This window comes from Giraffa tippelskirchi, chromosome 7, assembly GCF_054371585.1.
Source record: "Giraffa tippelskirchi isolate mGirTip1 chromosome 7, T2T-mGirTip1v1.2.pri, whole genome shotgun sequence".
Lineage (NCBI taxonomy): Eukaryota > Metazoa > Chordata > Mammalia > Artiodactyla > Giraffidae > Giraffa > Giraffa tippelskirchi.
This window is the reverse complement of record NC_137281.1, coordinates 152,996,583-153,022,581: the sequence shown is the minus strand read 5'-3', so window position 1 is coordinate 153,022,581 and position 25,999 is coordinate 152,996,583. Positions and strand designations below refer to the sequence as shown.

At 40.4% G+C, this 25,999-nt stretch overlaps 1 long non-coding RNA gene across 14 annotated transcripts in view; it reads right to left on the bottom strand.

Annotated features, from left to right (window-relative positions):
• LOC145513671 (uncharacterized) overlaps nt 1-25,999 on the bottom strand; it is a 793,767-nt gene that overhangs the window by 464,476 nt on the left and 303,292 nt on the right. For 4 of the 14 annotated variants that reach the window (XR_014059661.1, XR_014059676.1, XR_014059668.1 and 1 more), the window contains exon 2: nt 8,619-8,745. The exons of 9 other annotated variants lie outside the window; for them this stretch is intronic. This is a non-coding gene — a long non-coding RNA (uncharacterized LOC145513671). Of the gene's footprint in view, nt 1-1,384; nt 1,508-8,618; nt 8,746-25,999 lie in introns of those variants that run through there. One more of the 14 variants, XR_014059683.1, reaches the window with a different exon arrangement.

Here is a 25,999-nt window from a genome sequence, read left to right as displayed (position 1 = left end):
GAAATTAGACAATTAGATGAAGAATTTCAGCAGAAAACTGCAAACTATCATAAAATGGAAATCTTGGAACTAAAGTAATGGAAACAGAACTCAATAAACAAGTGCAAGAGAAAATTAGATACAGCTAAAGAGGGAACTGGTGAACAGAGACAGAAAATACAAAACAACTAAAGATTTCTGTGTATCCACCTATAATTCTATTGCTCTTTCTAGCCTAAAAGTAACTCTATTTTTTTAGATTCAATGCTTCTCATACCCATGTATGCACTTATACGATTACTACAACTATATATATATATATATATATTTGTATGTATACCAAAAAACATAGAGCAAAAAACATAGAGCATTGCTTATAATTTTAAAAACTGTACACATAGTATTATAATGTGCTTGCTTTTTAACAATGTCTGAATCCTTTAAAACCTCTCTTTACTAAATCATTTTCATTGACTTCTCTTATTTCATGTAATAAAGCAAAATGTTCTCTAACATAGTAATGTGTCTTTTGCACCAAAATATTGTTTTATATTATCAGTGAGTTTACTAGCTTTCAAATCAGTTCTGTATTTACCAACTTTGGGCATAAAGCAAAAATTCAAACTAGAAAAAAAAATTGAAAGTCAAAGAATGCATTTAAAGAAAGTAAAGCACACTATGAAAGCAACTCAGATTCATTATCAGTACATGAGAGGACCTGGAGAGACATGTAGCACTAAAGCGTTCAGAAAGCTCTTTTTAAAACAATAAATTAGAAAACTCGAATTTTCTTAGGGATTTGAAAAAGGCATCAATATGGCTTAAAACTAGTGGCAGAGTAGATACAAAACAATCACCATTAGCTTATAGATCCCATGACACAAGATGATGATGTCCACCGCAGATTATAAGTGATGATAAGAAGTGTTCAGTGACCAGATTGAACCACAATCAGATTGGTTTTTCTCTGAATAATTCACACGAAGCATTACAGAATGATTAGGGAATCATTTCAGTCCATTTCAACCTTGAAAATACACAAATTTGTTCACTACAATTTCTCAACAAGATAAACACTGAACCGTTGACATACTTCTTACAATTCAAGGAAACTAAAGAAGTAATGTCTATAGTATATGGAACTTGAAAAATATTACTGACTAAAATAGAGAAAAAAGATAATTCTATCTCATTAAAGATTCATTTTATTATAGCCATTCAAACAGGGAAAGAGTTGCTCCAGTAAAAATAGTCAAAAGAAAGGTTTAATATCATACTTCTGAAACAACTTTTTCCATAATGAAAAGAGGTGAAGGTTAAGACAAATATTTAACAAGCACACTTCGTAATAGATATATGAAAAGAAGGATTTTGAGCTATTTAATTTTATTCAATTTAAACCTACCCCAGAAAGAATTACTTGACCTCAGGCAAGACAGCTCTTGGCAGCTGAGACAAACCCTGTTATAGCTGATGCCTTGAGGCTGTCTGATGACTGAACTCCCTTGAGCTGGGCAGCCAGTCCTTTCTTGAAAAAAAGAGAAATTCAGAACATTAGGCAGAAATACAAACCTAATATTAATGGCAAGAATATGCAGATCTTTTTCCTCTTGGGCCTATCTCATAGAGGAAGATTCCAATTTAAATAGTCCCCTATGCTGAGTATTTTTCTCTTTGCCCCCCCAAATCCACTGTCTACCCTCAGCACCTTCACCTGTGCCCCAGAAAGCTGACCTCTATTGACCTATCAATCAATGGACTTTCTCACCCTTCGGTTTGCTATCAAGTTCACTGAAATTAAGAATCACCTGCAGAAGTTAAAGGGCAAAATAAGAGAGTCAGAATGTTTATTCGCCTGCCCCAGTGCTGCCAGGCAGCAGACTGGCAATATTCCCCCACTAGAAGTCACCACTTCTACCAGCTGACCCGCCTTTACAGCTTCTACTTTCCTCCAGGTATCAGTATGGCTCTTTCTACCTGACCATTCAGTTTACAGCTGTGACAGCTTGTTATTGCAACACTAGGTAGAGATATATCACCATTCTGTATGACTTTCCTTTGGCTTGACCTGTGCCTATCCAATAAGTCCCTTTACTAAGCTGTCCTCAGTTACACCATCTCTTCCTATTAAGACCTTGGCTACTAATGAAACCTATTTTGAAGTCTCTCCACATATACCCCTCAAAGGCAATAAAGAGATCAACTATACCAAGTGATTGTGGGAGGATGGAAACAGGAGGGAACATTCTTAAGGCACAATTAATAAGGCTGACATTGATGAGAGCAGTTAGTCTTCACATTGCCAGGGAAGCTCCTTTCAATCTTGTGCCTCAGGTTAACAGCCTCTTTTGATTTTTCAGAGTATTTAAACATGGTAATTGACTTGCCCAGAAAGCACTTAGCCAGGAAACTTTCCAAAGAGGCCAGGGCCTCTTGTTCATGAGCCTGAGGAATTAGTAAACACAGTTTATGGCCAATAAAACCCCACACACAGCTTGGGCAAATAATAAGGTGAAAGGAGTTTCTTGTTAAAGTTATGATTAGGTTTATCACACCTAATCATAACAGCCTCACCAGGAAGAAAAGTAAGCAAGTCATCATTATGCAGCACTACCTGCCAAAGACAGAATTTTCTCAGAAAGAAAAAAGCCCAAATAAGCAATAGCATGTTTTGAGAATATACACTTCTGCCCAAAGAATTTGGCCCAAAGTAGAACTTGCCTGGTAAGCAATCATTCATTTAGCTGAGCTCATTCATTACCATGAGCTAATGGAGCTAAAGCTTCAGGGTCCCTCACTTACACAAACTCCTTCCAAGGCTTGGGGAGAAACCCCCCTAACCATATATCCACATCATTTGTGTGTGTCCATAAAAATCTGCCAAAATAGGAACTTTAATTACAATTGGTTAAGACTGTTATCTTTTTCTAGCTACTGTCCCCAGCAATTGACTTCCAGTTGTGCTGGAAGAAAGTTCCAAAAAAAATCTATTTCTGCTTTCTTGACTATGCCAAAGCCTTTGACTGTGTGGATCACAATAAACTGTGGGAAATTCTGAAAGAGATGAGAATACCGGACCATCTAACCTGTCTCTTGAGAAACCTGCATGCAGGTCAGGAAGCAACAGTTACAACTGGACATGGAACAACAGACTGGTTCCAAATAGGAAAAGGAGTACGTCAAGGCTGTATATTGTCACCCTGCTTATTTAACTTATATGCAGAGTACATCATGAGAAACGCTGGGCTGGAAGAAACACAAGCTGGAATCAAGATTGCCGGGAGAAATATCAATAACTTCAGATATGCAGATGACACCACCCTCATGGCAGAAAGTGAAGAAGAACTAAAGAGGCTCTTGATGAAGGTGAAAGAGGAGAGTGAAAAAGTTGGCTTAAAGCTCAACGTTCAGAAAACTAAGATCATGGCATCTGGTCCCATCACTCCATGGGAAATAGATGGGGAAACAGTGGAAACAGTGTCAGACTTTATTTTTTTGGGCTCCAGAATCACTGCTGATGATGACTGCAGCCATGAAATTAAAAGACGCTTACTCCTTGGAAGGAAGGTTATGGCCAACCTATATAGCATTTTTAAAAGCAGAGACATTACTTTGCCAACAAAAGTCCGTCTAGTCAAGGCTATGGTTTTTCCAGTGGTCATGTATGGATGTGAGAGTTGGACAGTGAAGAAAGCTGAGCGCCGCAGAATTGATGCTTTTGAACTGTGGTGTTGGAGAAGACTCTTGAGAGTCCCTTGGACTGCAAGGAGATCCAATCAATCCATCCTAAAAGAGATCAATCCTGGGTGTTCATTGGAAGGTCTGATGTTGAGGCTGAAACTCCAATACTTTGGCCACCTCATGCGAAGAGTTGACTCATTGGAAAAGACCCTAATGCTGGGTAGGATTGGGGGCGGGAGGAGAAGGGGACGACAGAGGATGAGATGGTTGGATGGCATCACCGACTCGATGAACATGGGTTTGGGTAGACTCCGGGAGTTGGTGATGGACAGGGAGGCTTGGCGTGCTGCAATTCATGGGGTCGCAGAGAGTCGGACACGACTGAGCGACTGAACTGAACTGAACTGTGCTGGGTGACATTTGGGTAGCTAGGGCCTAAGCAGCACTTCAGCTGGGGGTATTTTAGTTTTGGTTTATGTAATATATGGTTCTGAGTCACTTCTGCAGACAGTTAAGTTACTGCAAGTCCTCTCCTAATGAGAATGGCCTCCAGAAATATTCCCAATGCCCACTGTGTCAACACACGCTGCACTGGACACAAAGGTGCCAGGCCAAACTGTTACCATGATGCGAACATGGTGCCAAGATTGGTGGCATGAGCGGATTAGAGGAAAAACAAAAGTTTCGAAGGTCGAGAACTGGAAGCTCAGTTCAGTTCAGTTCAGTCACATCCGACTCTTTGTGACCCCATGGACTGCAGCACGCCAGGCCTCCCTGTCCATCACCAACTCCTGGAGTTTACTCAAATTCATGTCCATTGAGTTGGTGATGCCATCCAATCATCTCATTCTCTGCCATCCCCTTCTCCTCCTGCCTTTAATCTTTCCCAGCATGAGGGTCTTCTCAAATAAGTCAGCTCTTCATGTCAGGTGGCCAAAGTATTGGAGTTTCAGCTTCAACATCAGTCCTTCCAATGAACATTCAGGACTGTTTTCCTTTAGGATGAACTGGTTGGATCTCCTTGCAGTCCAAGGGACTCTCAAGAGTCTTCTCTGGAAACTAGCATGTGCAAAAACGTGAATAATTTTACACATCAGTCATGTAAAATTATAAGTAGATTCAGTTCTCAAAGATGCATAAATAAAACAGAACTTCTCTCCCATCAGGAAAAGATTCAATAAGACCCAAGACACAATTATGAACACCATACATGTCTTTTTTTGGTTAGAATCACATAAAGTAAAAATTGAACAGAATTTCTGTGGTTAAAAGGGTACAAATTTGTAGCCATTCTACACAGAAGTATTCTTATTATTATCAAAAATATAAAAAAGTGTCAATCAACCTCTCTAGAGAAGAGCCTGAATGATCTTTCTATTCTCTCAATAGAAAATGATATTACAAAACATTATTATATAAGAAGACATCAAGATAGCATGCAGGATAAAAGTTATGAAAGGCAAGTGGCAGGCTGCTAAATAATGTAAAAATCATTATTTTTCTGTATTTTTCATGTTTGTGATATTCATCACCTTTTTTTAAACATATACACGGTTGTGATTTCTTTGTGCAGATAAATATTCACTTCAGTCTCTAATTGTAGATTCATGAATTTTGATTATTTTTATTAAAGAGGCACCTGCATAAACTGCAGATATTTCAGGACCACCAAACCTGGATTTCCCTGTTGGCATCAAACATAGTAACGTATACTCCATGATCCAGTGCTGTCAACTCCATACCCAGTCATTTCTTGGAATCCTCAGGGGATTGGTCCCAGGACTCCCAGCTGATAGCAAAACTCTCAGATGCTCAAATCCCTTATATATAGTAAAATAGTGTAGTATTTGAATATAACCTATGCATGTCCTCCTGTATGCTTTCAATAATCTTTATATTATTTATAATACCTAATACAATGTAAATATTATACAGTCTTCCCTGGTGGGTCAATGGTAAAGCATCTGCCTGCCAAAGCAGGAGACACAGGTTCAATCCCTGGTTGAGAATGTCCCTTGGAGAAGGAAATGGCAACCCATTCCAGTATTCTTGCCTGGAAAACCCCATGGACGGAGGCGCCTGGTGGGCTATAATCCATGGGAGTCTCAAAAGAGTTGAACACAACTTAGCAACTAAACAACAATGACAACAATTATATATACAACTTAAATGCCACGTAAATAATTTCTGCTGCTGCTGCTGCTGCTACTACTGCTAAGTCGCTTCAGTCATATCCGACTCTGTGTGACACCATAGACGGCAGCCCACAGGCTCCATAATTTCTGGCACATAACAAATTTACTTTTTAGAACTTTCTGGAATTTATTTTTTCTTGAGTATTTTCAATCCAAGGTTGGTTGAATCTATGAATGCAGAACCTACGGCCAACTGTACAGAGAAGCAGACTCTACCTAGGATGAAACATTAGGAGAAGTCTCGATGTTAGAAAGAAAACATATCACAGGTAACGTGATGATTTCCATCTACCCAGAAATGCAACTTAATCAACTGCCTTGAGAAGGTCTTGTAGTGAGTTCCCAAGAGAGTGGAGTAGACAGATGCTGAGCTCACCTCCTCTCACAGGTACAGCAAACTTACAAATATTTACAGAATGACTATTGATGAAAAAGACCAGAACCTACCAGAATAGATCCTCTACCACTAAAGATATGAAAAAGGAGCCACAAGAAGGGTAGGAGGGGCAGAGTCATGGTATAGTCAAAGCCCACACCCCCCAGGTGGGTAACCCACAAATGGAGAATAATTATAATTGCAGAGGTTCTCCTCAAGGAGTGGGAGGTCTGAGGCCCACACCAGACTCCCCCAGCTGGGAGATTCTGCACCAGGAAGACAAGCCTTCAGAACATTTGGCTTGGAAGGCCAACAGGGATTAATCGGGGGAATCAGAAAACCTGAATATATATTTTTCCAAAGAAGACATACCGATGGCCAACAAGCAAATGAAAAGATGCTCAACATCTCTAACCATCAAAAAAATGCAAATCAAAACCTCCTGTCAGAATGACTATCCTCAAAAAGACCTCAAATAACAAATATTGGCAAGGATGTGGAAAAAAGGGAACCCCCTTACACTCTTAGTGGGAATGTAAACTGCTGCAGCCACTGTGGAAAACAGCATGGTGGTTTCTCAAAAAACTATACACAGAACTACCATACGATTCACCAATTTCAGTCCTGTTTACACCACCAAAAAGAACAGAAATACTAATTTGAAAAGATACACGCGCCCATGTTCATAGCATCATTCTCTATAGTTGCCAATATATGGAAGCAACCTAACTGTCCATCAGTAGATGAATGGATATAAAAGAAGCGGTATATATACACAGTGGGATACTACTCAGCCACAAAAAGCATGAAATTTTGCCATCTCTAAAATGAGGATGGACCTAGGAAGTATCAGGCTTAGTGAAATAATCCAGAGAACGGCAAATGCTGTTATGTTATCTCTTATAGGTGGAATCTAAAAAAATAATACAAACTATTGAATATAACAAAAAAGAAACAGATTCATGGACACAGAGAATAAACTAATATTTACCAATGGGGTAGGAAAGGGAGCAGGAGCAAGAGAGGGGTAGCAGATTAAGAGGTACAAACTACTATGTATAAAAGAAATATGCTACAAGTATATATCAGGAAGTACAGGGAATATAGCCAATATTTTATAACTATAAATGGAGAACAATCTATAAAAACATTGAATCACTATATTGTGCACCTGTAACTAATATCAACTACACTTCAATTAAAGACAAATTTTAAAAATCTTCACGTTAATAAAAAAGTGGATCATCTAGCAAGGCGATGCTGAAGCTGGACTTCAGGAAATTGCTTTCCAGTTCTTTCTTCATAACATCTTCTAACTAGAAAGAAGTCAGATGACTTCTCTGTGCCTTATTTTCTTCATGTTGGGCCAGCTCTTCCTGCTAACCTACACAGAGTGGCTCAATCTCATTCCCACCCTCACCCCGCTTACTGAGCCTTCTTAGAGAGCCCTCCGCCTCACGGTCCTGTATCCTTCCAGATTCCCGCTGCACTGAGTTCTTGACTGTCCCACATACATCTCACTCCCTACCCCTGGAGTCACCGTTCCTCCTCGCTTAGCTGGGATATAGCTCCTCTTTAAAACGACACCTAGACAAGGATATTTGAGCAGACTTTTACAAAACATTTTGATAATGGAGGGAGATTACAGCCTAGAACTCAATAAAATATCATTTAGAATAAACATCACACATCACACTCCACCTCCCAATTCACCAAACATGTCTTTCCCAGAAAACATTTCACACAAGGCCACAAGCCCCAAGATTCCTTGTTGCTGAGGTTGTTCCCTCAACAAACTTTCTCCCATTTTCTCTCCAAGTTTTTTTAAATCCTTTCTTAAACCAATTAAAAGTACAAAATTCTTTTCCCTTTATTGTATAGATCATTTTAATCATTTTTTACTAAGTGTATTCCAAATAGAAAATGTCCTGGGGTGGGAATATGGCTCTATTTCATACTGCAATAGGTCTATTCAGGCATTATTTTTAAAAAGGAGGTCAATTTTCTCTCAAAGGACTCATTTTGATTTCTTCCTTGGCAAACCAATTCAGACCATTCAATACACACAGCTTTTGAGAGTAGAAATCTAATTCCAAGTCTTGAAGAATTAGAGCTCTTTAAGAATAAATGGAAAGCTATTTTGAAAACTTCTTAAAATTTGAAGTTGTATACTAAGTAAGATGCTAAAAAGTTTACATACACAGAATAACACTATCATTTATTACATTATTTCTAGTAGAAATGTTATGGCCACTTTAGAGTTATCATTTTGAATTTCTCTTTTGCCTGATGTTAAATCAAGTCCTGTTCCAGAAATATGCAGCAGATTAAGTAGTTACACAAGGAATCAAAGAGATAAGATAAAGGCATACAGCTATTCATATCACCTATGAGCTCACTGTTAGAGAACTTCAGTTGTATTACTATCCCAAGAAGGGTTGCATTCATTCTTCCAATGAAGGTAAAAAGTCCCATTCACATATGTCAATTTGCTTATCCAGGCTTCCAGGCTTCCTATATATGAAATAAGGCCAAGAGATGAGAGAAAAAATTATGTCCTTACACAGAATCTTTCTTCAAATAAAAGAATCACAGGAGACCTTGTGTGCTAAGTCGCTTCAGTCATGTCCAACTTTGTGCAACTCTATGGATTGTAGCCCACCAGGCTCCTCTGTCCATGGGATTCTCTAGGCAAGAACACTGGAGTGGGTTGCCATGCCCTGTGATCCTTTAAAGATAAGAAAAACTGAGATCCAAAGAACCTAACTAGCAGATGCAGAATCATATTAATATCTGAGGTCAAGGTGGGCACCAATCCAGCTCTTCTGAAACGTGACTATTTAAGTTTGGGATGCTAAGAAGATATATCTTTAGGTTTTAGCTATTCAGAGTATAGAATCCATGGAGCATGTACCAATAACACAGCAATTCAAAATATCAGTTCTATGTTTAGTCACAACAACAATCTATTGGTATTTTTTTTTAATAAATTTAAATTCACTCCGTATGCTTGCCCTGTTACTATCCCTCTTTCATTTTCCCTTCAGAAATAAAATGTTGATTTATCACTGAATACTCAATGCTATCAGCATGCAATTACACAAGGGTTAACTGTGAAGCTAGGTGGGAGTTTCAGCAAAGGGACCAGTCCCTTCATTACAGGAGTAATGAGTCTCCCATGGTTCACTGGTCACCGCATCTCCTTGCCTTCCCAGCGCTAGGTGAAACTCTCTGCTGCCTATCTAAGTGTCAATCACTTGCCCTTGACAGCTGATCAAGAGCATTTAAAAAAAAAAAAAAGAGTACGAAATAGAAAAAGAGGAATGACCTAATTGTTAGTAATGCCACTACCACTACAATCATACATCTCAAAGTCTGCATTTCTGAGGAATTACATTAGTCAAGGTCTCTTCACTGAAAATGACAGGAACTCACTTGCATTTCGGGCACAATAGGAAAATTATTGGAAGAGGACAAAAGTCAAACAAGAGCCAAAACAGGGGAGGAGAGTGCCGCTGAACCTCACGGAAAACAGGGGTTACCACCAACTCTCTCCTCTCTGCTTCTCTGTGCATTAGTCCATTCTCAGAAACTAACTTAAACCACAGTAGGAAACATAACGGACAGCAACTCCCCTGCCTTATACCCCAGCACTCAGAGGATGTCCAAACGCGGAAATTCTCCAAGAAACCCAAACTGAGTAGGTGTTCATTTCTAGACAAACTTGCTTATAGTCAGGCAGACGGGACCCCATCAGGCAAAAATTTCACAAATGAATAAAGGAAGAGCTGCTTCCAAAGGAAAACTGAAGGGCTTGGCAGATTAAAATTTTTAAATAATTTAACATTCACTAAAAGTATTTTCAACTAGGAAAGCTATAAGCATTTCACTAGGGAACTGCAGCATATAAGTGGTGCTGGTCTCTGGTTCCAAATTTAATAGCTCTGACCTTGTCTCAGTGCTATAATCCACTAAGCTACTTTGACCTCAGTACCTAATTCAGAAAATGGCAATAAATATTTAAAATTCCTGAAGGCAGAGACTAGAGCAAGTGTGTAGCAGTCATTAGCACATGCTTCACAGACCTCATGCCTGGGAAGTGAACTTGATCTAAGGTCTCAGTTCAGTTCAGTGGCTCAGTCGTGTTCAACTCTTTGTGACCCCATGAACTGCAGCACGCCAGGCCTCCCTGTCCATCACCAACTTCCAGAGTCCACCCAAACCCATGTCCATTGAGTCAATGATGCCATCCAACCATCTCATCCTCTGTCGTGCCCTTCTCCTCCTGCCCTCAATATTTCCCAGCATGAGGGTCGTTTCCAATGAGTCAGCTCTTCGCATCAGGTGGCCAAAGTATTGGAGTTTCAGCTTCAACATTAGTCCTTCCAATGAACACCCAGGACTGATCTCCTTTAGGATGGACTGGTTGGATCTCCTTGCAGTCCAAGGGACTCTCACGAGTCTTCTCCAACACCACAGTTCAAAAGCATCAATTCTTCAGTGCTCAGCTTTCCTTACAGTCCCAACTCTCATATCCATACAGCTGTGTTTCAAAGTTCACTGCCTGGTTTGTGCCAAGGCTGCTAAAAGGACAATGACTGAGAGGAGGTGGGATGGAGGCTTGCGCAAGGAAGACCCATTGCTAGGAGACACAGTACTCTACTGTCAACCACCTTTGGCTGAGTCTCCTAAATAGCCTTGTTGCATGGGCGTCTACAATGCTTCAATTCAAACTTCTCTCCCTCACTTGGGATCAGAATCGCATTATGGTCAGAGTGACCTCCCAGTTTAGTTTTTCAAATCCTTCCCTATTTCCTTTCACCCACGCATTTCACCTAATAAAATCCTTTCATGTTTTATTCTGTCTTCACACCTGCTTCTCACAGGACCTGTTATTAATACAAGATGGTATCAAGTTCCCTTAATGACCTATAAAATCATTTTATGCTTTGCATCTAGGATAATAGTTTCCATGAAGGACTGAATCAATTGGGAATGTTTTTAAGTACTGATTCCAATTATTCCTCCTACACCTGCTGAATCAAAGTCTCCCAAGCTTACACCCAAAATTCTGTCTTTTATAAAAATATAGGGTCCTGTTCTCAGTGTGTAGTCAGAGCTTTCCAGTTTTTCTTCTTGCCCCTCCCCCCATGAAGGACACTCAACAGCACTGAAGTCCATGTCTTCTTGCCCCTCCCCCCGTGAAGGACACTCAACAGCACTGAAGTCCATGTCTTCTTGCCCCTCCCCCCGTGAAGGACACTCAACAGCACTGAAGTCCATGTCTCTCTCACTGCTGAGGGAGGGAATTTACGACTAGTTTTGGCCACTGAGCTTTGAGAGGAAATTACATATTATTTCCAGGGCAAAGTATTTAATTACTAGTGAGAACCTCCAGATCAGTACTACTGCAAGTGTGGACTGCAAACTGGTCCTTTCTCCCAGTCTATGACAAGAAAGTGGAAATAAACATTTAGAAACTTTAATCGTAATTTGATATTGCTTCAGTATTCAAACTTGTGATCAATAACTTATCTTTATTATATTTTATAAAATTAGTCCATGACAGATTAGAAATAAAATAGATAAATAAAAATTGGTCTTCCACCACAGATAATTAGAGAGGTACTCTTTAGAACTTTGATTTTTCTCCGGCACCGTGAATGACAATGTTCAAGACATTGGCCCTTCTACTAACTTGGATCCAAGAGAAACTAACGAGTCCCACCCATCTTGGCCTTTACCTCTTGGTGAAATGTAGCTTAAATGAGAAATTTTTGTTTTATTAAGCCACTAAACTTCCTTGATGGCTCAGTGGTAAAGAATTCACCTGCAACGCAGGAGATGCAAGAGACTCGGGATACGGGTTTGATCCTGGGTCTGGAAGATCCCATGGAGCAGGAAATGGAAACCTACTCCAGTATTCTTGCCTGGGAAATCCCATGGACAGAAGAGCCTGGCAGACCATAGTCTGTGATGTCACAAGAGTCAGACACAACTTAGTGACTAAACCACCACAAACCACTAAGATTTCAGAGTTGTTTGTTGTTATAGCAAAATTTAGCTTGAAACACAAGCTGGAATCAAGATTGCTGGGAGAAACATCAATAACCTCAGATATGCAGATAACACCATCCTTATGGCAGAAAGTGAAGAAGAGCTAAAGAGCCTCTTGATGAAAGTGAAAGAGGAGAGTGAAAAAGTTGGCTTAAAGCTCAACATTCAGAAAACTAAGATCATGGCATCTGGTCCCATCACTTCATGGCAAATAGATGGGGAAACAGTGGAAACAAGGTCAGACTTTATTTTTGGGGGCTCCAAAATCACTGCTGATGGTGATTGCAGCCATGAAATTAAAGACGATTACTCCTTGGAAGGAAGGTTATGACCAACCTAGATAGCATATTTAAAAGCAGAGACATTACTTTGCCAACAAAGGTCCATCTAGTCAGGGCTATGGTTTTTCCAGTAGTCATGTGTGGATGTGAGAGTTGGACAGTGAAGAAAGCTGAGCACTGAAGAACTGATGCTTTTGAACTGTGGTGTTGGAGAAGACTCTTGCAAGTCCCTTGGACTGCAAGGCGATCCAACCAGTCCATCCTAAAGGAGATCAGTCCTGGGTGTTCATTGGAAGGACTGATGTTGAAGCTGAAACTCCAATACTTTGGCCACCTCATGGGAAGAGTTGACTCACTAGAAAAGACCCTAATGCTTGCAAGGATTGGGGGCAGGAGGAGAAGGGGACGACAGAGGATGAGATGGCTGGATGGCATCACTGACTCGATGGACATGGGTTTGGGTAAACTCCGGGAGTTGGTGATGGACAGGGAGGCCTGGCGTGCTGCAATTCATGGGGTCACAGAGTCGGACACGACTGAGCGACTGTACTGAACTGAACTGAATTTATATAATCTCATAGATTTAGGACCAACTCTATAAGATGTAAAAAGAAAATCTAGTTGATATAGTTACTGGTCAAAGAAATCTAAGGTCCCATGAGAGGGACAGAGAAAAACAGAATTTAGACTGGAATTGATCGATGGAGAAATTCCCTCTTTAGAGAGACATGTAAGATTTGCCTTAACATTTCCAGTGAGGGAAGTTAATCTTCTTATGTTCTAAATGTTGATAAATATTGAATGTCTAACACCAGACTAAGTACTTTATCTGGATTACCATATTTGAGTCTAATGTCAACTCCTAATGTGGGTCCTTTAATTAACATCATTTTTACTAATAAGAAAAATGAGCTTGAAAAGGTTTGGGTAACTTGTCCAAGGTCACAAAGCTAGTAAATATAGAATCTGACTCCATTTCAGGTAACTGTACCAAATAATCATTATGCTACTGACCCTTATACAGAACTAAAATGTGCCTCTTCGTCTCTTCTATCTACTAGACCTAATTATTTTGAATGGAAAGATATATTAAACCAATTCCTCTCACTGTGATAGGCATCCAAACATATGAAAAAGGGAAAGTGAGAGAGAAAAAAACTAATAACCATTGGATACCTACTCTAAGTATTGTGATCTTTAATCCTCACAGCATAAGTTTATTTTACAAAAAGAAAATAATGCCCAAAAATTTAATTCTTCTTTGGCTAAAATCATAAATGGTAGTATTAGGATTCAACTACATTTTTTTTTCACTTCACTATGTAGCCTGATCATGAACACAATAGTATTTCTCTTTTAAGAGTTCATTTTTCCCAACAATTAAGTAATTATTCCCTCATTCATTCATTCATTCTTTTTTTCACTTACAGTAAAAGCCAGTGTTCACTTTAGCTTATAATACCCTCCATCTTCTGGACCCCCTGCCAATGCCATTCTGAACTCACTTCTACCCACGCTCTCTCTCTTACTCATTTAATATCAGCCATTCCAGATAGCTCAGTATTATTATTGCATAACAAACTATACCAAGTCTTAATGGTGGAAAAACAATATCCATGTAATATGTCATGAAGTCAGGTCAGAAACATGGAAAGAGCACAGGAAAAATGGCTTATCTTTGCTACACAAGGTCTGAGGTCTAACTTGGGAACACTGGAAGGGTCAGGTAAGGGCTAGAGAGGGGGTGACTTGATGGCCAGGGGCTAGAATCACCTGAAGGCTCACTCACTCACATGTCTAGTGGTTGATGCAGACTGCTGGGTTTGACCCAACTGGGGCTACTGGTAGACTATTAAATGTGGCCTTTCCATGTGGCCTGGCCTGTCTCAAAACATGGTAGCTTCAAGGGCGAGTGTCCCAACAGAACACAGTTAAATTGCATGACATACTTATGACTTGGTCTTAGAAACCAAATAGCCTCACTTCATCTCTATTCTCTTGTAACACCTACATTCAATAGGAAGAAAGTGGAATCACCACTCAATGGAAAGAATTTCAGTATCACATGGTAAGAAATGCACATGAGGGTGGATACCTGTGGTGGCCATCAGACTAGCCTCTGGGGATTTCTTCACCCTGCCAGGCAAACTTCTGCCATAGAGCCTTGGCTGATTCCCCCACCTGGAATGCACTCCCCCTAGGAAACTGCTAGACTAAACTCTCTTGTGGTCTTCAAGGCTTTGCTCAAATCTTACCTTTCCAAGGAGATTTGCTCAATGACAGAGACTCTCTCCTTGGCCAAACTTTACCCAAGCTCTCTGAACCCTCTTCTTAACTAGGTCTCAATTTGCATTTCTATTTGCACTATTTGCCATTTTCTACAACTTATAATGTTCTCAAACAGCAAAATCAAAAACGGAGGCATAGAGGAATGACTCAGTCGTGATACCCACAAAAACTCAAAAATCATTCACAATTTTTCATATACCAACCGTAACTAACAGTTGAACTCCCATTTGCTCATTTAACCCACAAGACCTGAGACAACTATTTGTCTATCTTCCAACCTTTAGGCCCAAGTCTGAACTTCCTCAGGCTAACAAAAGTCGACCATTGATTTCCTAAAAGAAACATGCTTTGCCCATCTCCAGCTTATTTTCTCTGCATAATCACTCAAGTACTATTTCAGGCAGGCCTGCCTGGCCCCTAGCGATAGGAATGCCCAGGCAACCCTTGAGTACCCTGGCTGAAACTAGACATAGCCTCTGTGTGTCTGTCACCAGAAAAACTCATTAACAATCCCTGGGAAAGAAAAACAGAATCTGAGTAATAAAGTCTAACCTTTTATTTGTTCCTTGATGCTCAGTCTGGTTTCACTTGCTCATGGGCGTTGTGCACAGAGGCGCTTCAGACCAGAGTTTCCAGTGCCAAACAGCTACACCTGACACTCAAGCATGGGAACCCTGTTCAGAAGTGCTGTGCCTGGGACTGCAGGTCAAGATGGTGGAGGCAGGCGGGCTGTGCATGGATACACCTGCTGAGACGCTGTGATTCTAAGAGCAAGCCGCACAGCCGCGCCCACCCCCGAGCACTCCACCCACTCCTCCAGCTGAGATCCCTATCACTCTACTGCTCACTGCAAGCCAGGATGGCCTGTGCTCTACAGAGGCGTGTGAACCTCTCCACTCTCTCACCAAAAAATAAAATTGCATGGATACGTATATGTATGGCTGAGTCACTCTGCTGTGCACCTGAAACTATCACAACATTGTTAATCAGCTATATTCCAATATAAAATTTAAAAGTTTAAAAAATAATAGTAAAAAAAAATGTTTTGTTCTGTTTTAATTTTGTCCTTTGCTTCTGAACCAAACTCGGTGTCCTAGTGGCTCAAATACATCTGACAGAAGGACCCTTGTTCAGGACCTGTTGGAAAGGATCAGTAACATGTTCTGTGGTTTCCCTATTGAGAAGAAATGTTACTTCACAATTTAAAAGTATATCTAATTTGTCTAGGAAGAAAGTAAAAGAGAGAGACAGAGAAGGGGAAAGACAGTGGGGGAAATATGACAGAGTAAGAAATATGGAAAGTCAAAAACCAGCCAGCAGAAATAACTGCTTATCCAGAACAATCTCATTTGCACCCCTGATTTATCTTCTTTTAATGATAATAATAATAGTAATAATCTAGAAAGAACTATTTAAAAGTACAAGTGATCACAGTAGTTTCAGCTCAGTCTGGGAGCTATGAATTCCTCTACTGTGTGCACTTGGGCTTTCTTTAACTCAATGACTTGTTAGGCTACTTCAGTGTTAGGCTACCAAACCACAGTTTCTAAGGAGACTATAAAACAAAGACATAGTTAAACCATCTAACATAAGAAATTAACATGAATCTAAGACTGTTAGAGAAAGGAAGGTGGGTGAGGGGGAAGTTTGTAGAAAAAGAGCTGAGAAAACAGGGTGGCTGAAATCTACAGAGAAATGTCAGCCCACAAGAGATCTCTAATGACAAGAAAGTCAGTTGGAGCTGTCATCATTTAAACTGATTTGCATTGTTGGCATGTATATCTTCTTATTGCTTCTTGCATTCACAGAGCCCCCTTCATGGATCGTAGCCTTGTCGTGGCAAAGAAGACGGCATAACTTAATGAAGCTATGATCCATGCCGTGCAGGGCCTCCCAAGACAGACGGTCATAGTGAAGAGTTCTGACAAAACAAGGTCCACTGGAGGCGGGAACGGCAACCCACCCCAGCATTCTTGCCGTGAGAACCCCATGAACTATATGAAAAGGCAAAAAGATATGACGCTGGAAGATGAGCCACCAGGTCAGAAGGTGCCCAGTGTGCTACTGGGGAAGAGCACAGGGCAATCACTAATGGCTCTAGAATGAACGAAGATGCTGGGCCAAAGCTGAAATGATGTTCAGTTGTGGGTGTGCCTGGTGGTGAAAGTAAAGTCCAATGCTGTAAAGAACAATATTGCATAGGAACCTAGAATGTTAGGTCCATTAATCAGGTTAATTGGATGTGCTCAAGCAGGAGATGACAAGACTGAACATCAGCATCATAGGAATCAGTGAACTAAAATGGATGGGAATGGGCGAATTTAATTCAGAAGACTCTCTTAGAGGAAATGAAGTAACTCTCATGGTCAACAAAAGAATCCAAAATGCAGTACTTGGGGGTGCAACCACAAAAATGACAGAATGATCTCAGTTCATTTCCAAGACAAACCATTCAACATCACATAATCCAAGACTATGCCCCAACCATTGATGCTGAAGAACCTGATGTTGACCAGTTTTATGAAGACCTAAAAGACCTTCTAGAACTAATACCAAAAAATGATATCTTTTTCATCATACAGGGTTGGAATGCAAAAGTAGGAAGGCAAGAGATACCCAGAAAAACAGGCAAAGTTTGGACTTGAAATACAAAGTAAAGCAGGGCAAAGGCTAGCAGAGCTTTGTCAAGAGAACACAGTGGTCACAGCAAACACCCTTTTCCAACAACACAAGAGACAACTCTCCACATAGACATTGCCAGATGCTCAATATCGAAATCAGATTGATTATATTCTTTGCAGCCAAAGATGTAGAAGCTCTATACAGTCAGCTAAAACAAGACCTGGAACTGACTGTGGCTAAGATCATAAGCTCCTTATTGCAAGATTCAGACTGAAATTGAAGAAAGTAGGGAAAACCACTATGCTATTCAGTTCAGTTCAGTTCAGTCGTTCAGTCATGTCTGACTCTTTGCAACCCCATGAACCGCAGCACACCAGGCCTCCCTGTCCATCACCAACTCCCAGAGTTTACCCAAACTCATGTCCATCGAGTCAGTGATGCCATCCAACCATCTTATCCTCTGTCGTCAGGAATGACCTAAATCAAATCCTTTACGATTATACAGTAGAGGTGACTAATAGATTCAAGGGATTAGATCTGGTAGACAGAGTGCCTGAAGAACTATAGACAGAGGTTCATAACACTGTACAGGAGTCAGTGACCAAAAACCACCCCAAAGAAAAAGAAATGCAAGAAGGCAAAGTGGATATCTGAGGAGCCCTTACAAATTGCTGAGAAAAGAAGAGAATTGAAAAGCAAGGGAGAAAGGGAAAGATATACCCAACTGAATGCAGATTTTCAGAGAATAGCAAGGAGAGAGGAGCCTTTTTTAATGGAACAACACAAAGAAGTAAAGGAAAACAATAGAATACGAAAGACTAGAGATCTCTTCAAGAAAATTGGAGATATCCAGGGAACATTTCATGCAAGGATGGGAACATTTCATGCAAAGATGAGCACAATAAAGGGCTGAAATGGTAAGGACCTAACAGAAGAAGAAAATATTAAGAAGAGGTGGCAAGAATACACAGAAGAACACTAAAAAAGTCTTAATGACCAAGATAACCACAATGGTGTGATCGTTTACCTAGAGCCAGACACCCTGGAGTGTGAAGTCTAGTGGACCTTAGGAACATCACTATGAACATAGCTAGTGGAGGTGATGGAATTCCAGCTGAGCTATTCAAAATCCTAAAAGATGATGCTGATAAAATGATGTACTCAATATGTCAGCAAATTTGGAAAACTCAGCAGTGTCCAAAGGACTGGAAAATGTGAGTTTTTGTTCCAGTGCCAAAGAATGTTCAAACTACAGCATAGTTGGGGTCATTTCATATGCTAGCAGGGTTATGCTCAAAATCCTACAAACTGGGCTTCAGCAATATGTGAATCTGGAACCTCTAGATGTACAAGTTGGGTTTAGAAAAAGCAGAGGAACCAGAGATCAAATTGCCAATGTTTGTTGGATCATAGAGAAAGCAAGGGAATTCCGGGGTGGGGGGGGAATCTACTTCTGCTTCACTGATTATGCTTAAAGCCTTTGACTGTGGATCATAAAAAACTGAAAAATTCTTAAAGAGATAGGATTACCAACCACCTTACCTGTATCCTGAGAAAAACATTTGCGGGTCAAGAAGCAACATGTAGAACCTCACATGGAGCAACTGATTGTTTCAAAATCGGGAAAGGAGTATGACAAGGCTGTATACTGTCACCCTGCTTATTTAACTTATATGCAGAGCACATCATGGGAAATACAAACCTGGATGAATCACAAGCTAGAATCAAGACTGCTGGGAGATATATCAACCTCCTCAGATAAGCAGGTGATACTGCTCTAATGGCAGAAAGTGAAGAGGAATTAAAGAGCCTCTTGATGAGGGTGAAACACGAGAGTGAAAAAGCTGACTTAAAACTCCACATTCAGAAAATTAAGATCATGGAATCCGGTCCCATCAGTTCAGTTCAGTTGCTCGGTCGTCTCTGACTCTTTGCAACCCCATGGACCGTAGCACACCAGGTCTCCCTGTCCATTACCAACTCCCGGAGTTTACCCAAACTCATGTCCATTGAATCGGTGATGCCATCCAACCATCTCATCCTCTGTCGTCCCCTTCTCCTCCTGCCTTCAATCTTTCCCAGCATCAGGGTCTTTTCCAATGAGTCAGCTCTTCACATGAGGTGGCCAAAGTATTGGAGTTTCAGCTTCAACATCAGTCCTTCCAATGAACACTCAAGACTGATCTCCTTTAGGATGGACTGGCTGGATCTCCTTGCAGTCCAAGGGACTCTCAAGAGTCTTCTCCAACACCACAGTTCAAAAGCATCAATTCTTCAGCGCTCAGCCTTCTTTATAGTCCAACTCTCACATCCATACATGACTACTGGAAAAACCATAGCCTTGACTAGACGGACCTTTGTTGGCAAAGTAATGTCTCTGCTTTTTAATATGCCATCTATGTTGATCATATCACTTCATGCAAACAGAAAAGGAAAAAGTGGAAACAGTAATAGACTGTATTTTCCTGGGCTCCAAAATCATTGTGTACATTGACTGCAGCCGTGAAATTAGAAGACAGTTGCTCCTTGGGAAGAAAGCTATAACAAACCTAGACTGAGACACCACTTTGCCGACAAAGGTCTGCATAGTCAAAGCTTTCGTTTTTCCAGTAGTCATGTATAGATGTGAGTGTTGGACTATAAAGAAGGCTGAGCACCAAAGAACTGATGCTTTTGAATTGTGGTGCTAAAGAAGACTCCTGAGAGTCCTCTGGATTTCAAGGAGTCAAGCAAGTCAATCCTAAAGGAAAATCAACCCTGAATATTCACTGGAAGGACTGATGCTAAAGCTGAAGCTCCAATACTTTAGCCACCTGATGCAAAGAAGCCGACTCAGTGGAAAAGGCCCTGATGCTGGGAAAGATTGAAGGCAAAAGGAGAATAGGGCAGCAGAGGATGAGATGGTTAGGTAGCATCACCGACTCAATGGACATGAATCTGAATAAACTCGGGGAGTAGTGAAGGACAGAGGAGCCTGGCATGCTGCAGTCCATGGGGTTGCAAAAAGTCAACAGGACTTAGTGACTGAACAACAACAACAATTCATAGAGTCTTGGGTTCATGATAGCTCTGGGGCATGGAGTCACTGGGAACACATTTCACACAGAGTGACATCGTGCCAAAAGTAAACAATACCACACTTTTCATTGCGACAATCCACCCACTGAACCCACACAACAGAATGGGGAACTTCATGTCAGCCTCAATTTGCAGGAAACCCTAGAGCACACCCAAATGGAATCTGAGCCAATTCCATTTCAGTCTCAAAGGACTGAGTAGCCCTAGAGAACATCTATGGCAGTAACGATTATAGATAAGATTCGCGTCTTTAAAGAAACTTGGAATAATCATATAACATTACTGTGTTTTTCCAGTGACAGATAATGTGTTGTTTAGAGCATACCTTTCTGTATCATGTGATTCCTGGATTTTCATCACCTTTTGAGCTTTTTATCAACTCTGTAAGTTGTGGAACACTACAAGGCAACAAAAATGACTCTTGACTATGATCATGAAAATGAAATGACTGGTGAAAGGACAACTATCTTCCTACAAGCCAATTTTTGACAATATGCAAATCAGTCTTATTATTTCTGATATATAAATCAATTTTTAAATCTCTTTTGAAGTAGATATAGTATCTGCCTGAACTCTGCATTAATAATGAGTTAATAAATCTTCAACAAATGTTCAATGTATATCTTCTGAAAATCATAATTTTCTCTTTTTTTAACTGTATTTTTAACAAAGGTGCTTATTATAAGCCAGAAATTATACGACATCTCCTACATACAGAACATGCATATCATCCTCCCAACAACTGGATTTGGATATTATTGTTATCCCCAGTTTATAGATCAAGGTCAACAAATTATAGCCCAGTGAGCCAAATGTGGCCTGATAAATTCATCCTGCAGCCTATTTTTGTCAATGAGATTTTGTTAGAACACAGCACACCCATTAGTTTATGCATTGTCTTTAATTGCTTATACACAACAGCAAAGCTAAATAGTTGCAACAGAGACTACGCAGCCCACAAAGCCTATAATATTTACTATCTGTCCCTTTACAGAAAAGGTTTGCACAACTCGGCAGCAAATGAGAAAACAGGCCTTAAAATGTTATGAAAATTACTCAGATTTAGTTAGTGAATGGCATCGCCCTGTCTCTTAAGCCTTCTTCCCTGCATACTCCCTCAGTGGCCAATGCTCCTGGGCTTTTAGTTGTCCAAAATCAGATCCTTTATAACTATGATATCTTTAAAAAAAGGTCTTTCCTGCCTCTATTTACATACTCACACTTGGAATTTCTTTGTGAGTGAGTGAGAGCAAGTTGCTCAGTCGTGTCCGACTCTTTGCGACCCCATGGTCTCCTATACAGTCCATGGAACTCTCCAGGCCAGAATACTGGAGTGGGTTGCCTTTCCCTTCTCCAGGGGATCTTCCCAACCCAGGGATCGAACCCAGGTCTCCCACATTGCAGGTGGATTCTTTGCCATAAGAAGGGATCATTCTTCCATGGTGCCATAATAGGCAAAATGCAAAATGCTTGAGAAAAGAACAAATTTAAGTGAGGTTTGTGTGAAGGTGGTAGTGACTGGAACAGACCCCATTCTCTGAATTGAAAAAGAAGCCAAGTCATTTATTCACAAAGTGGAGAGGAAAAAAAAGGAGCAATGGGTCAAAAGGAGGTGGGCACAGGACAAAACCGAGGTTGCCTAAGGGGAGGCGGGCACCTGAACCAACACACCACCATGGTTTACTCTCCCTTACCACCTTCAATCTGTCTTGCATTTTGTTTTCAAAAGTGGGGATAAAATCTTGTTGCAACAGCAACTTCCTATTAGCCTGGTTGAAAATGGTGGGAGCAATTGTTATACGTAAAGCTGGTCTGTAAATTGTTATCTAAAGCTGTTCTGTGAAGTGACGTTTAGCGAGCTTCCTTTTGGAATATCGTCATCCCTCCCTCCTTCTCCTATCTCTAGCTCCTTCTCCCTTATGGCCCCAATTAGTGGGTGCATGTGCGGTTGGGGGGAGGCACATAGCTTCCCTTCAAAGGAACAAGTGCACAGAACTGTAAAATCAATGAGGTCTGCCCAGCACTTCTGGTTAATTGTAATTTTTCAAAACCCACAAAGAAGTGAAAGGGCCTAGGTGTTAATGGAAAGGCTAATCAGAATTTAGAAGAGCAACGAAAACTATATAAATAGGATTCACCGCCAAGGGTAAAGTGTTTGAGCAATTAATTCACTAGTTATTCAGCACAAGTTGGAATGAGAAGGCTATAGTTTTTAGATTTTATTTTCATTCCTTCCAAAAAGAGAAGAAAAAAAAAAAAAATTTACCAAAGACCACTGCCCATTTGCCTCAACTAAGCCTTGAGGATACAGGCAACAAAATCTCCCAACAAAAGTGAGGAAAAACTAGCACAATAAAGCAAAAGGACACTTGTTTACAGTCCGAGAGCTGACACAGGAAGGCAGGGCACCGCCTTGTTCCACCTCGGCTGGGAACATGTGTGCCAGGTCACTCAAACTTTTTGCCCCCAGCCCACCGTATTCAGCTGTGAATGACTACAAAAGCACCTTGAGTGTTGATTTTGGAGTTACAAATAACTTAACAAGTATACAAGTGAGCAAACACGGAATCCATGACTAATGAGGATTGACTGTGTCTATTTCCCTCCAGAAACTGCATAAGCAGCAAGTAACACCTTGGGGACAACACAGACAGATCAGCACTGCCAAAATATACAATATAAACATTTTTTAATTTTAAAGACCTCAGGTACATGTGTCAAATACTGTGAATTCTTTAGGGGAATGTCAAGTGGACTAGTTGGTATGAAAGATGTGTGAATGGGGAAAATGTTGACTGCTTCATTTCTGGCAGGTATTGTGCGAAACGGTGGTCATTCTTGACATCCTTAAAGCTGCCAAAGTGACTGATCTCCCAGTTCTCCAAAACCCTAAGCACCTAAAATCCAATCTCAAGCAACCCTAAGGGTTTCTCACAGTGTTCTTCCAAAAATCCTCAAAGCTTCAACACATTAACCTTGAGAATATTAAAAGTCTCTAGGAAAAAAAAAAACCCTGATGTATAATAAGTCTGTTAAAGAAAGCCTTGAGTCAAGAAAATACTAACAACTGAAAAGTCAGCAAGTAGTATTAGCTATTTTGTATATTGTATGTTAACAAATCGGATTTCAGTGCAAAAGCCTGCATTGCCTACATACATACATACATACATACATACTGCCTACATACATCCTTCCGGGTTACCCGATTCTAGCCTTTTATTATTTTTTAGCTCTACTGTAACCCTTTTGAGTTACAGGTAACAGAAAAACATGTAAGTTCTGGCCAATCCAATAGAGATTTAATTGATTTTTCTAATATCAAGGGGGAAATACAGTTTTGCTACTGGCAATTCTTTTTTTATTTTAATTGGAAGTTGATCACTTCACAATATTGTGTGATGGATGGGTCCTGCCATACATCAACATGAATCAGCCATAGTGCCATTGGCAATTCATTTCAACCTTCCTTTGCTTGCTAGATGAGTTTGTGCTGTTTTGACTTTTCCTTTGAACCCATTATAACATGTATACCCTCAGTCTTTCCTTCTACCCTCTTAGGTTCAGTGAATGGAAGTCTGTGAATTAAACTAACAAAAGTCAAGTTAGCAAGAAAAAAAAGGAACACAATTTTAATGTTTATGTGCACTGAAGTTCACAGAGAAAAAGTGAAACTCAAAGAAGTGATTAGAATTGAGAGCTTATGTACCATTTTAACAAAGAAAAGGCAGTATAAGCTTCAAGGGATAATGAGTCACAGGGAAGTTACTAGGAACTAATGGACAGTAAGGTCTTATTTAGTTAGGTCTGTACAAACTCATTTCAATGTCAGTGCTCAGTCACCAGTGAGACTCCAGGAGTCTCACCTCCTTCTCTTCTTGGAGGTGGGAGACTGGAAGGAGGGTGGGGGAAGATGGACATCTTAAAAGGGAAATGTATGCCCTGTTTTCAGGTACATAAGGGCAAGGCAAAAAACTCTTCCTGCCTCTCTGGATTCTCAATTACTTTCAGCTCAAAGTAATCCTAATGCCAAAGTGGCATATTTGGGGATGACATATTCTGATCCTCGTCACCTCACAGATGAGTAAAATTAAGTCCTTAATGCATGTTCATTCTTTAAAAATTGTATATATTTTACCTTTTTCTAAAGAGCTGTTCCCAGGGTCTTAATTCCATTGTGCCTTGCATGAGGAACATAGGAAGACCAAAGTCAGGTGTTCGCTAGGTCTTATACATCATGGTTTAGACACCGTGTAAGAGCAGGTGCTGTACCAGCTCTACTAACAGAGGACCGTTCTATCATTTGCGCTTGTGTCATCAGGGGTAGGATGACGGGAAAGGACCCTTTGAAGAGTGTTTCTGTGCCCTGACTGGGGTTTAAGTGGAAGATATCCTAATTAACAAGATAGTAGAGAGCTGTGAACAACTTCCTCATACATTTGTCAAATCTTGGGTGGCACCCAAGTTTGGTATAGTGCTTTAAATAACTTCCCAAGATGACTATTGAGCATAACTCTTGAGAAATTAGTTGGCTGAGGGACCCAAGAGGTTCTCTGGACTATTGAAGTAGACTATTTAAGTTGTCTGGAACCTCAGGCATCATGTAAGGACAGATTCTGGCCAGCAAATCACTTTACTATTGAAATATAGTTCTAGTATAGTCTTTTTTTTTTTTTTTAAGAATGAGTGTGCATGTGTGTATTTATGTCTGTGTCAGTGTCTAGGTATTCTTGCCTATGAAAAGGAGGAGAGAGAGAGAGTGGGGGAGGGGGAGAGAGAGAGAGAGATCGTCTATTATCTAAGTAACAGTCCAGAGGAATGATGGCTGGAAACTGTTGTACTTTTCACTAAGGAGTTTCTGTAACAATTACCAGTGGAAACGCAGAAATTCCTACCTGGCAAGGACTTCAGAAAACCTGAGAGACGTTCTCAGAACCAGACTAATCATAGCTACTGCATTTCTTCAACTCTCCTCACTTGGAGATAATTAATCACTATCTGGAAGCTCAGCCCAAACTTCAAAGTAGCTGTCACACAACTCTTCTGACCTAAGGAAAGAGTTTCTTAAATATAGGAGCCATTATGCCTGGATTCAGACGAAATCCAGTCCTCCTACTTAACCAACACAGATGTCATGTCTCGATTCCAACAACTAAGCTTTTTAAACTTTACTCCCAATTCCTACTTTCTTACTAATATCCCTTTAATATATAAAATTCAAAAAGTGAAAGTGTTAGACATATCCGACTCTTTGCGACCCCATGAACTATATAGCCCGCCAGGCTCCTCTGTCTATGGAATTCTCCAGGCAAGAATACTGGAGTGGGTAGCATTCCCTTCTCCAGCGGCTCTTCCCCACCCAGGGATCGAACCTGGGTCTCCTGAATTGCAGGCAGATTCCTTCCCATCTGAGCCACCAGTGAAGACCTTTTACATATAAGTGA